Source organism: Pagrus major, chromosome 14 (assembly GCF_040436345.1).
Source record: "Pagrus major chromosome 14, Pma_NU_1.0".
NCBI lineage: Eukaryota > Metazoa > Chordata > Actinopteri > Spariformes > Sparidae > Pagrus > Pagrus major.
Genome location: NC_133228.1, coordinates 2,097,153 through 2,109,106, shown reverse-complemented (window position 1 = coordinate 2,109,106; position 11,954 = coordinate 2,097,153).

Sequence of the window (11,954 nt, the reverse complement as noted above, 5' to 3'; positions counted from 1 at the left end):
GCACGTGGTGTTGAATAAGGCTTGTGCGTCCTGGCAGGGGGGAGAACACATCAGCGTAACGCTGCTGCAACCTGGCAATGTCTGCTCTCTGGGACGGCGAGAGATGGTTTTCACATAGGAGCGAGGCAGGATTGGTCGATTTTGGTACCTCCGGCCCCAACTCATCTCTCTCTGCCACTGCCGTCACCAGGGAAACAGACTCCGCCTCTCTCCAAGCTTTAAGGAGGTTGAGGTTATAAATCTGTGTAGCCCCTCCCCGGTCAGATCGCACAAGCTCATAGTCAACCTCACCCACTCGCCGTGTGACTACAAAGGGCCCTTGCCACTTGGCGAGTAATTTGGAGTTGGAAGATGGGAGCAATACAAGCACTTTATCTCCCGGTGAGAATTGTCTTAACCTAGATCCTCTGTTGTACAGCCGCTGCTGACGTTCCTGGGCCCGGAGCAAATTCTCACGTGATAACTGTCCTAGTGTGTGGAGTTTTGCTCTCAGGTCCAGGACGTATTGAACTTCGTTTTTACTGGGGCTTGGACCTTCCTCCCAGCTTTCTTTAACCAGGTCCAAAACCCCGCGTGGTCTCCTGCCAAACAGCAGTTCAAAGGGAGAAAATCCCGTGGAGGCCTGGGGTACCTCGCGTACTGCAAACAACAGAGGATCTAGCCACTTATCCCAATTGCTACTATCATCGTGAACAAATTTACGGATCATGGACTTCAACGTCTTATTCAGGCGCTCAACGAGGCCGTCAGTTTGAGGGTGGTAAACACTGGTCCGAATTGACTTGATGCCCAATAATCCGTACAGTTCTCTCAGTGTTCGTGACATAAATTGGGTGCCTTGGTCAGTCAGGATCTCTTTCGGGATCCCGACTCGGGAGATAACTTGAACCAGCGCCTGCGCCACACTCTTTGCAGAGATGGTGCGCAGCGGCACTGCCTCTGGATATCGTGTTGCGTAATCCACAAGAACTAACACAAAGCGATATCCACGTGCACTCCGGTGAAATGGCCCGATGAGGTCCATCCCAATATGGTCAAAAGGGACCTCAATCAGTGGTAATGGGCGCAAAGGCGCTCTCGGGGTGGCCGGTTGGTTAACCAACTGGCATTCGGGACAAGACGCACACCAGCGGCGCACGTCCGCCCAAATACCAGGCCAATAGAATCGGGCCATTACACGGTTAAGTGTCTTTTCACACCCCATATGTCCAGCCATCGGGTTATAATGAGCCGCCTGGAAGACCATTTCCCGGCGGCTTTTCGGTACCAACAACTGGGTCATTATTTCTCCTGTCTGAGTGTCACGGCTCACTCTGTAAAGTCTGTCCCTACGTAAAGAAAAGTGTGGATATGTTAACGCTGTGTCAGGGCGCACCGTGTGACCATCAATTTTTATCACTTGGTCGAAGGCAAAGCGTAGAGTATCATCACGAGACTGCTCGAGTGGAAAATCTTCCATGGAGTCAAACACAGGAACCTGCGGAGCCTCCTGAGAAGGCTCCGCTGGCTCCCCCTCCCCGTCTGCAGTGTCGGACAACCTCGCGTCACCGCTGAGCACAGCGCACATATCCCATGTCCCTGTCGGCCGTGAGCGCACCCCCACACACTGCCCCACTAGCTTATCAAACCCCGGCCAATCAGTACCCAGAATCAGGGGGTGCGTTAGGCGGGAGCTAACCGCAGCCTTCACACTATGCTTTTTACCCTTAAACCGAATTTCCACTGGTACTACAGGGTATCTGTGAATATCCCCATGCACACACCTAATATCCACCCATCCAGCCTCTATCAGAGCCCCGGGTCGAATCAGACTCTGGCGAACTATAGACTGCATGCAGCCCGAGTCCACCATCGCCTGATATGTACCCCCCTGAATCCTTACCGGAACGCTGTACGTCCCTCCTGGACCGGGGGAGGGTGCTGGAGGGCCGACAACCCGAATCACTTGACCGACCTCCATAAGTGGGCATTCACGGCGGAAGTGTCCGGGCTGTCCACACCTCCAGCACTCCTGCCCTGCCGCCTGAGGAACCCTCTGTGGGCTGAGAGCAGCCCCTGTAGCGGCTGGAACCTGGGAAGGAAAAAGAGGGGAAGGGGGATTAGATCGGGGAGGAGGAGAGGGTCGAGCGGGTGTGTGCGTGTGTGTGTGTGTGTCGGGCGCAGGTCTTCTCCGGGGTGCCGGCGTGGGACGGGCGGGAGCGGCTGGCCGATCCTCATGTGCCCGGGCTCTGGAGAGCACGGCCAGATGGTCCTCCGCCAGTGTGATGGCCGTTGTCAGGTCCACCGGGCGGTGGCAGTGCACCCAGTCCGAGGTGGCAGCTGGAAGCCCCTCCGTGAACTGCTCCAGGACGATCTGGTCTACCAGCCGGACCTCGCCGGCGGAATCCCCGGGCTGCAGCCATCGCGTTGCCGCGTCCTTCAGCTGCTGCGCGAAGACGAACGGCCGCTCTGCAGGTCCGAGCCTGGCTCCCCGAAACCTGCGGCGATGGTCCTCCGCGGAGAATCCCAGTCGGTCCAGGATGGCCCTCTTTATGTTCGCGTACTGTCGGGAGGGGGCAGGCAGGCCGAGCGCCGCAGTTTGAGCGTCCCCCGACAGAAGGGGGAGCAGTCGCACGGCCCACTCCGCCTCCGGCCAGCCGCATGCCTTCGCCGTCTCCTCAAACATCCCCAGAAATGTCTGTGGGTCGTCCTGCTCCGACATTTTATGGAGTGCCAACCCAACGAGCGAGGGGGCCGGTGCCGCTGCCCCCGCCCGATTCACCATCACCTCTAACAGCTGGGTCTGTTTCTCGGCCTGGCCCTGAAGCGCTGCCAGCTGCTGCCTGCTGAGCACGGCCTGGTCTCGGTTCATGGCCGCTACTTCTGCCAGCATCTGCGCCAGCGCCATAATTGGTTGCTGCGGTTCCGTCATCCCCCGTCTCTGCGTTCGCCTGCCGAATCACGTTGGGCGCCAATGTGGCGTGGTCTGATGCCACTGTGGGTTTCTCGGCAGGGAATAGACACACGGAGTGATGATTTTTATGCTTTTTTATTTCTCACTACTCGGGCCACACAATAGCTCTCTCTGGGTCGATCACAGGCGTCCTTTGCTGCCGACCGCCAGGAGCATCCGTCGTGTGTGGCTCACTCGTCCTCCTCCCAGGTCCAGCACGCTACTGTGTTTTAAAGGAGAGAGTGATTAGCCCAACAGGAAACCGGTGTGCCAATCACTCTCACCTGGCGCTGCTCTCCTGAGCCCTCCCCACACCTCTCTCCTGCAGCCGATGCACCACGCCCCCTCCACAGTTAGTCTCAGTAATTGAGTTGATAATTTGATATATTTGGGATACAAATCCCTTTACCTTTGGTGGTGTGTTCAGGATTGCCTCATATGCTGAGTCTAACATTAAATTAGGAAAATTGGGGTTGTAAGATTTAGCAAAATGTTGTACTTGGAAATAGCGGGACAGGTGGGATTGAGGGATTGTTACGTCCCCTGGGAAGTAATATTACAAAATAAAAACTACCAAATCAGGCTTCAGGTTTTATTACCAAAAAACAAAAGATTGCCTCTCCAAGAACACAAAATTATAATACAAACTGAAAACTAACTTCCCTTTAAAAAACTGGGAAGCCGGTTGCACTACACAACCAGTTTCTTTTAACGCAGTCGACAAAAACACAGGAAAACAATTCAGTCTGTTGACGCTGCTCTCGTCTTCTGAAAACACACAGCATGGACTCTGCTGGATGACCCACTGGCCACAGCCACAACTCTGGCCCCAGCTTAAATCTTGCCCTGATTAGTAACTGGAGACAGCCACGCACAATTACCTGCTCCAGCGCGGGAGGGCAGCACCTGGAGGACACAGAAGCACAGAGGAGAACAGCCACACCCACACACAACCACTGGCGGCCCTTAGGCCATAACAACCCCTTCAAGAACAAACCACTGTTTGATGATATGAGGAAGGAATTTACATCACCCTATAATTAATAATCACACCAGTGCCTAGATAAATTTCACAGAAAAAAAACTAACACTGCCACCAAGTCAACCATCACCATAAAGTCGTAACCATCTCACCCACGAGAGAGCCTGTCAGCAACCACGTTGTCAGATCCCCTCTTATGTTTGATTTCAATGTTGAAACCTTGTATGAGCAGGGCCCAACACATCAACCACTGGTCGTGGCTGTACATCTTGGCCAGGACAACCAGAGGGTTGTGGTTGGTGTACACAGTTACCGGTGATGGACTTGAACCCACATATACCTCAAAGTGCTGCGGGGCAAGCAGCATGACCAGGGTCTCCTTCTCGATGGTCAAGCTGCCGTTAACGCTTCCACATCACGCAATCAGCAATTCTGTGACCGGACCTCCGGCAAAAGAAACAGACTTTCTCACCTCTATGACTCGATGAAGAATCAGCTGGACGTGTGACCTGCACTTCCCCTGTTCTCTGATAAGGCTCACGATGGGAGGAATCACTCTTGACAAAAACACTTGTGAGTTGACACAAACTCATCTGCCAAAGTAGCAGCTTGCTGGAGAGTGGTTACCCGTTTCTCATTTAGATAAACCACAGTACGCTCCGACTCAGTTTTTAAACTGAGCCAAGTCATCCGCCTTACAGGCCGAACACCATCTGTCATAGAGGATACTATTCTCCCTGGCAAAGTCAGCATGAGTCTGGTTCAGAGATTTCCTGAGGCCTCGGAAACGCTATCTATAAGCCTCCGGCACTAGCTCATATGCTCTTAATATAAACACCTTTAACCTTTTCATAGACCAGACCATGTTCCACAGACTGAAGAACAAGCCTCTTGAACCTTACCAGCTAACTTACACTGCAAGAGAATAGCCCATACATCTTTCGGCCAGTGCAAAGCCACAGCAATGCGCTCAAACACACTGAAGTAAGACTCGACCTCAGACTCACAAAAAACAGGCACAAGAGAAATGTGCCTGCTCACATCAAAAGTGCCAGCGGAATCCGACGAGAGCCGTGCACCAGCAGGAACTGTGGCAGGTGGATCAGCATTTACCTGCTGATGCATCGTAATAGCTGTATCCACCTCCAATCTTCTAAATTCCAACTCCCTCCGGAGCTGAAATTCCCACTCTTGCTCCTCTTTTTTCAACTGAAAACGAGCTAAACAGACTTTTACACGAGCATCCATCTTAGAACCAGGAGTTGACTCCACTGAAATGGGATCAAACTGTGGCAACGTAGAGGGCTTTCCCTCATCCCCATTACTCCTTACCTTAATGACTGGCGTAACCACCTGCTGTTTGATTGCCTCCCCCACCGGAGTGTAAGAGTGGCCCACAGCCCCACCAAGGGCCAACCCCGCTACCATAGCCCCATCCACCAAGCCCGGAGAATCAACAGCTACCGGTAATTCAAAAACACCTGAACCAACCAAGACTGATTGTAGGATTGTCCACAAACGCATCCAAATCAAAAGCTGCCATACCCACTGAAAGACAACCAACACAACACACCGCAGCTTTATGCTACGTGACCGGCAAACACTGTCAGTTAGGGGCAAACTAAGCTACCATCACCGGTAATGCTATAGTTGCCTTTAAACCTAACCAACAATTCAGAAGACTGAGAGCAAACCTACCAGTGGCAAAACAAGGCAAGTCTTTATACCAGGTGCTGCACACACATAAATAACACTTCCTTCAGGTTTTATTACCAAAAACAAAGATTGCCTCTACAAGAACACAACAGGTTTCTCCTAACACAGTTGACAAGAAAATAATTCAGTCTGTCGACGATGCTCTCGTCCTCTGAAAACACACACAGCATGGACTCTGCAGGATGGAGGAGGTGATTATTATGAATAGGAGTTAGAGCAGATAAATCTGTGAAATCTACGAAAACTGTGCCAGAATCTTCAATGTTGTAATTACTACAGGGTCAGATGAATATTGCCTTGGGGAGAGGGGTAGTTTATATTGGTTAGTAGATATATGTTCTTGACTGATATCATTGAGAGCTCAATTATCTATGCAGGGGTCTATGAAGAGTCTTGTCCTTCTCCCCTACAAAAACGAAACCCGTTCCAGGGGGGGATGAAGAAGGCCTGATTAACCTGGTTGCCAGACAGTCATTAATGTACCCCTCCATGGCCTCTCTTTCAGGTCGTGAAATGTTGTACAGACAGTTGGAGGGAAGGGGGGCACCAGGGAGGAACTCTGTAGCACAGTCGTATTGTCGATGTGGAGGCAGGGACAAGGCTAACTTTTTACTGGTTACACCCCGCCTTTCCGAAACCCTGCTGTTCCGAAAATAGACTTCCATTCTTCGTAATGGCGGGGTTTCCCATTTTTTCTAAAGACCCCGCTATTCCGAAAAGGCTATTAGGGAAACCCTAAACCTAGCCCTAACCCTAACCCTATTGGGAAGTAATTTGAACTTGAAAGTCGGAACAGTGGTGTTTTTGGGGGAGGGTTGGAACAGCGGTGTTTCGGAGTGGAGGAGTTTAGCAATGGAGGTGTTGGAATGGAAGGCTGTCCCCCTTTTTACTGAAGACCTGGGCAAGGCTGTGGTAGTTACAAGCAGTGTTGGGCAAGTTACTTCAAAAACGTAATGCATTATTTATTACTTGTTACTGTCATTTCAAAGTAATTCGTTACATTATAATATTACTGTCTTTGAATTGTAAGGCATTACACTACTATTGCATTACTTTTAAGTTACTTTCACCAAAATAACTGGAAATATGGATTTGGCGTTATAAATATATCTGATTGCGTTCAGTGTAGCTCATTACACATCCAGTAGGAGGTGATGTGGTATGGCATAATGACTGGGCTAGGCTTATGGCTAACAACAGTACAATATAATGGCTGCAGTTATGGCTCATTGCGCAATGCATATTGTGATAAGAGATACTATAACTTCAGGCATATTCATATTGAAATCAATAGAGCTAGAGCCTAGCTAGACTATTAGCTATATGGGGTTACCCAGCCACATTTCAAAGTGACAAAAAATGAACTGAAGTGCTTCAAATTAAATTTAAGTGCTTAGGCCAACTGGCCCTCAGAGGAAACACAGTTCAATCATTTCAGTCAGACTTAAATAATATACAAACAGACGTAGCATGCAGCCAAACAAGGCTGGTAAAATTGATATAGCCTGCTTAAGGTTCTATGGTGGGGAGCTAACCTATTCCACCACATACTTCACTGAAATATCTGCGCATCAGGAGAAGGCGCTGAAAGCGTCCATCACCAAGACGGTTGCGTTTTGGAGTGAGCACAAGACTCCCGAGACTGAAAAGTCTTTCTACTGGTGCGCTGGATGGTGTTGGTGCATTGTGGAGTGCGATTTTTTTAATTCTTGGAAACAGATGGAGGCTTTCCATCACAGGGGCAGAATTCAAGTAAGACGTTACCTCTGTTTCCACTGACATGGGTGCATCAGCCAAGACATTGACCTGTTCATCAAAGGAGAAAAAGTCCTCCTCACTTGGAGCGACAGCGGCATCAGGCATCAGGGCTGCAGGCTCCCCCATTGGTAGGGAGCGGCACTCCTTTGTAAGGAGGAAAGTGGTGTGGTCTCTTCTGGTTTCCTCTTTTACCCAGCGCAGCTTAAACTTGGGCAGTGAGACGGTCCTGCAGTTATATTCTCCTCAATCAGTAGGCTAGTTCTCTAGCACTAACAGGAAGTAAACATTTGCGCAGATTTTTTTCTCCTCTACTAATCTCGCGGTGTTGGCGAATTTGTATAAAAACAACTCACAACTTTAAAATGCATTGTAACGCGCGTTACTGAAATTTGTACCGAGTAAAATATTACCAATTTTGTTTCTGTAATGCCTTACATTACCGCGTTACAGCAAAAAGTAATGCATTACAGTAATTGCATTACTTTTGTAACGCGTTACTCCCAACACTGGTCACAAGTGTCAAATCAGGAGGAGTGTGAGCTGGGAGATAGGGTACCTTGAATGAAGTGGTGGACTGGAAGTAGCAGGAATGGCAAAAAAGCGCTCCAACTGGTGATGGTGGCTGATGCCCAGTCAGTGTGATGGTTGTGACGTCTAAGCCAGGGAGGTACTAGGGAGTACAACAGGTGAAGATGGAGAGGGAGTGATGAACAACTGTACTTGCTCATGGTGGTTGCCAGAGATTATTTAAGTGAGAGGGAAAGTACTGTGAGTTACCACAGCTAGCAATCAGCCTCGAGAGCATTTACAGTCTTAGGGGGTTCTAGGGCCACCACTGGGATATGGGCCTGCTCCACCAAAACTGTCATCTGCACCAGAGTCAAGTGACTATACGGTTGTCTAAACGTATAACCAGAGAAATAAGCTCCTCTAGAGTAGCTGGTTGGTCATGGGTAGCTACCTCATCCTGAAGACTCTCTGAGAGTCCTTTTTTTAATTCCATTCCAGCCACCTTCTGCTGCTAGGATGCTGAAATCGACTGAATACTCTGCCACTGACTGGGTACCCTGACGTAGAGTAAATGGTCTGTTAAGGATAACGCTGGGGAGGCTCAGAAGAGGATCGAGTGGAGAAGGCAGGATTAATACAAGGCAAAACAACAAATAACACAAATAAATTCTCAACAAGAGATTCTCCAGAGCTGCTATCAAGTACCATTACAACTGGCAAAGTCATCTGGCAGCGAGCACGAGATCACCAGGGCTTTTCAGCAGACACTGATGCGCTGCAGGTGAGAGTAGACGTCAGCCGCGCCAGAGGAGATGTAACCCCGCCCAGCCACTCACAGCACCTCTGAAACACCACAAGCACAGAGAACACCAAAAACACAGGAAAACACCACAAAAAGCAAACTACAACAGAATGGGTACAAAAGTGACCGTAAGTACCAATAGCACAGGTTTGATTCCAAAACTTACTACATCTCCGCACCCCTCTGTTTTTTCCAAAAAGATGAATTAGTTGAACATGCACGTGTTTCTTAAAGCTCCTGTTAGTAAGATAGTAATACTGACACTTTGGGTTTCGCGACTAGTCAAATGCTGACACTTTGGGAATGTAGCTGGCTGTGACAGTATTTCACGAATTGGGAATGAGACTCAAAAATCAACAATCTTACTAACAGGAGCATTAAATAATTTGAAAATCGACACTTTTGCCTTTGTAATATAAAAAAAGAGTACATCTTTACCATCAGTGAATGCCCTGGCTCACTGAACTAGACAGTTTTGCCCTCCTTTCTTGCCTTTTCCACCTTTGGCCACAGTAAACTTGCTGCTTTATCACTGGCAGTTAGATCCTCCTTGAAGCTGTATCCTTGACTTTTAAAAATGTCACTTTGCTTAGCATGCTTCCATATAAGATCCCTCACTGATCTTGATACAAACCTCATGATGATTGGATGTGGTTTCATGTTTTTGTCTGGTAATTTAAGTCGACCAAAAAGGTGTGCGATATCCACCCCTAGTGCCACTTATTCTTTCCCTCCCTCTAGAATCACTGCAAATTTCTTTGCCTTTGTCTTTCACATTTTCTGTTGGGATTTCAGCTACAGCATACAGACATAGACATAATTTCTGCCAGTGTATCGCTATCGTTCCTTAACTCCATAACATCTTTGTGAATAGAGTTAAGAGCCTCACTCATGGTCTCAATTTCCACAGATTTGTTTTGTTTTTTTGAGCATCCCTTCGAGTTGATCTGCTCTCTTGTTGATTTTTGTATTGTAGGAATTTGTATTATGGGATTTTGCACAGGGTTGGTTCCATTACAGCAGTTATGAACTTGTTCTTCGACTTTTTGGCAGTTTGGCCTTTGGTTGGGGTATTTGGGATGGCTTCACATTGCCATCCAGTTACAGCTTTACAGGCATAGGGGTGTAGGATTGAGCTTCATTAACGCCTTTTTTCTTTATTGCCATGCCTTCACAGTGGCAAGTTGCCTCACTCCTGGTGGAGATCTTAGCTAGCTGTATAGGCAGACTTAAGTTAGCTGTTGAAAAGTTGAACCTCTGGTCAGTGACGATTCAATGCCAAGGTATCATGAAGATTAGGCTGTTAGGAGAACATAGAAGTCTTTTTGTTGTATAAGCTGTAGTTTAAGATACAGAATTTTGTGAGAATATCCTTTGCAAAACTTCTGCTGCAGAAAATGCGCCTGCTCAGAGCACCATGATGAGATATGGGTAATTTTATTCCTGGGAAGTTGAGCTTTTTTGGCTTCATCCACTACTATGCAGCTTTCACAGGAATGAAGGGGGCTCCAACTCCAATGCTGTATCCAGATTTTCATTGTTATATCCATGCTGTTGAAACAGTTCAGCATTGCTTCCAGTTCATGGAACACTGTCTGTTCATTAATATGGTGGGATTCAATCAATTATTAGGAAGTTATTAGAAAGCCATACTCTCAAAACACTTTTTCTTTTAAGAATGTTTAACACTTTCAACTTTTCAGGTGAAATAACATCTTTTCCATCATATAAGAGCTGGCTAGCGTTTGTTTGTTAGCTAACTAATATAGCAAAGTTAATGTTGGCAATTGATCTTCCTCATCAGTTAATGGTGATCTGTCTGTCGAGTTTAAAACTTGAAATGGACAAATTCCACTAATATTGCAATCGAGAAAGCGTGTCATGGGTGTTGTAACAGTAATATACAATATTTGTAATATTTAGCCAACTTTTTTAAATATAACATTACAGTAAGTGCACTAACGTGTTGTGGAGATTAGCAAGCAGCCGCCACCCAAGTTAAATGTCATTAATGGGGTAATGTTACAATAGTAAAAGTAGGCTTGCTATCACTGGGAGACGGAGAGAGGTAATTTCATTTTAAGGTGTACTATAAGCTTGGTGTATTTGATGCTGCTAAATTAACAATTTATCATGGAACTTAATGTCTTAACTTTTGAATTTTTTGAGTCTCTGAGAAATCTCCAGTTCATAAATTCAGCACAGACAACATGTTAGACACCCGCCCTAATGTCAACTATAGGTAAATGTGTATTTAAAAACATCCACTTTTACTCCAGACAAGAGCATTTATTTTTTCCCTGTTTTAATGGTAGTGAAATTTTTTTGACCAGTTTGAATAAAATGAAAAGCATTCGATGACAGTCTGACGTTGAGTTTTGATTACAACCAATTCTTATAGTTAAAATCCAGGTGCTCTTCTTGTCTGAAGTAAAGGAAAATGAACAATTGAAACTGTTTTTTATTTTGATTAATAAAATGCATACATATGAACGGTTTTGTTTTCATATCAATCTTGATCCCGATACCAAATGTTAATTATTTGGTACCACTGATAGCATTTGTGGTCACAATGTTTGAGTCTAATACTTCATAGCTGTCTCTCTGTGTGCCAGTTAATTTCTCTGTCAGCCTCTGCACAGAATGTGTAGTAACTGGAGTTACTTTGACAATGGGGGTTTTAGATAGGGTGCACAATATGGTTAAAATCATTTTTCGGATCAACATTTTCAATTTCACTGAAAAAAATATTAAAATCATAATGATGTGACATTTGTTGGGGTCTGTACCAAACACACTAATTCGCAAAAATAGAGAAAAAATACAGAGTGAACAATTACTTTCTTTTCTTGTACTCCTGTTGGGACCACTGTGGATTTCAAAATGGGCTCTGAACTGAACTCAGTTTCCCAGAATTCACACCTTCACACCTAGGTGCAAATTCAGCTTTGAGCAACTATTGGTCAGGGTGACAGACACCCCTCTGATCAGATGGTCAAAACTCCAGCTCCTTCCTTTGTTCCCTCTCTTCTCCACCTCTCTCCCCACGGGGCTGCCTGCCCTCAAGTTCTCTTCTCCTGGATTCTTCTGGGCCTAACAGCTGCTGAGAGCTGCAAGCTACATTTCCAGCAGGCCCAAAGAACTTCTCCTTAGTGCAGCGACACAAGGTCCTGCTAGTATTCCAGATCAGTTAGCACCAGCAGCTGCAACGCAAAGCCTGCCAGCTAACTCCACAATCTAAGCACAAATCGACT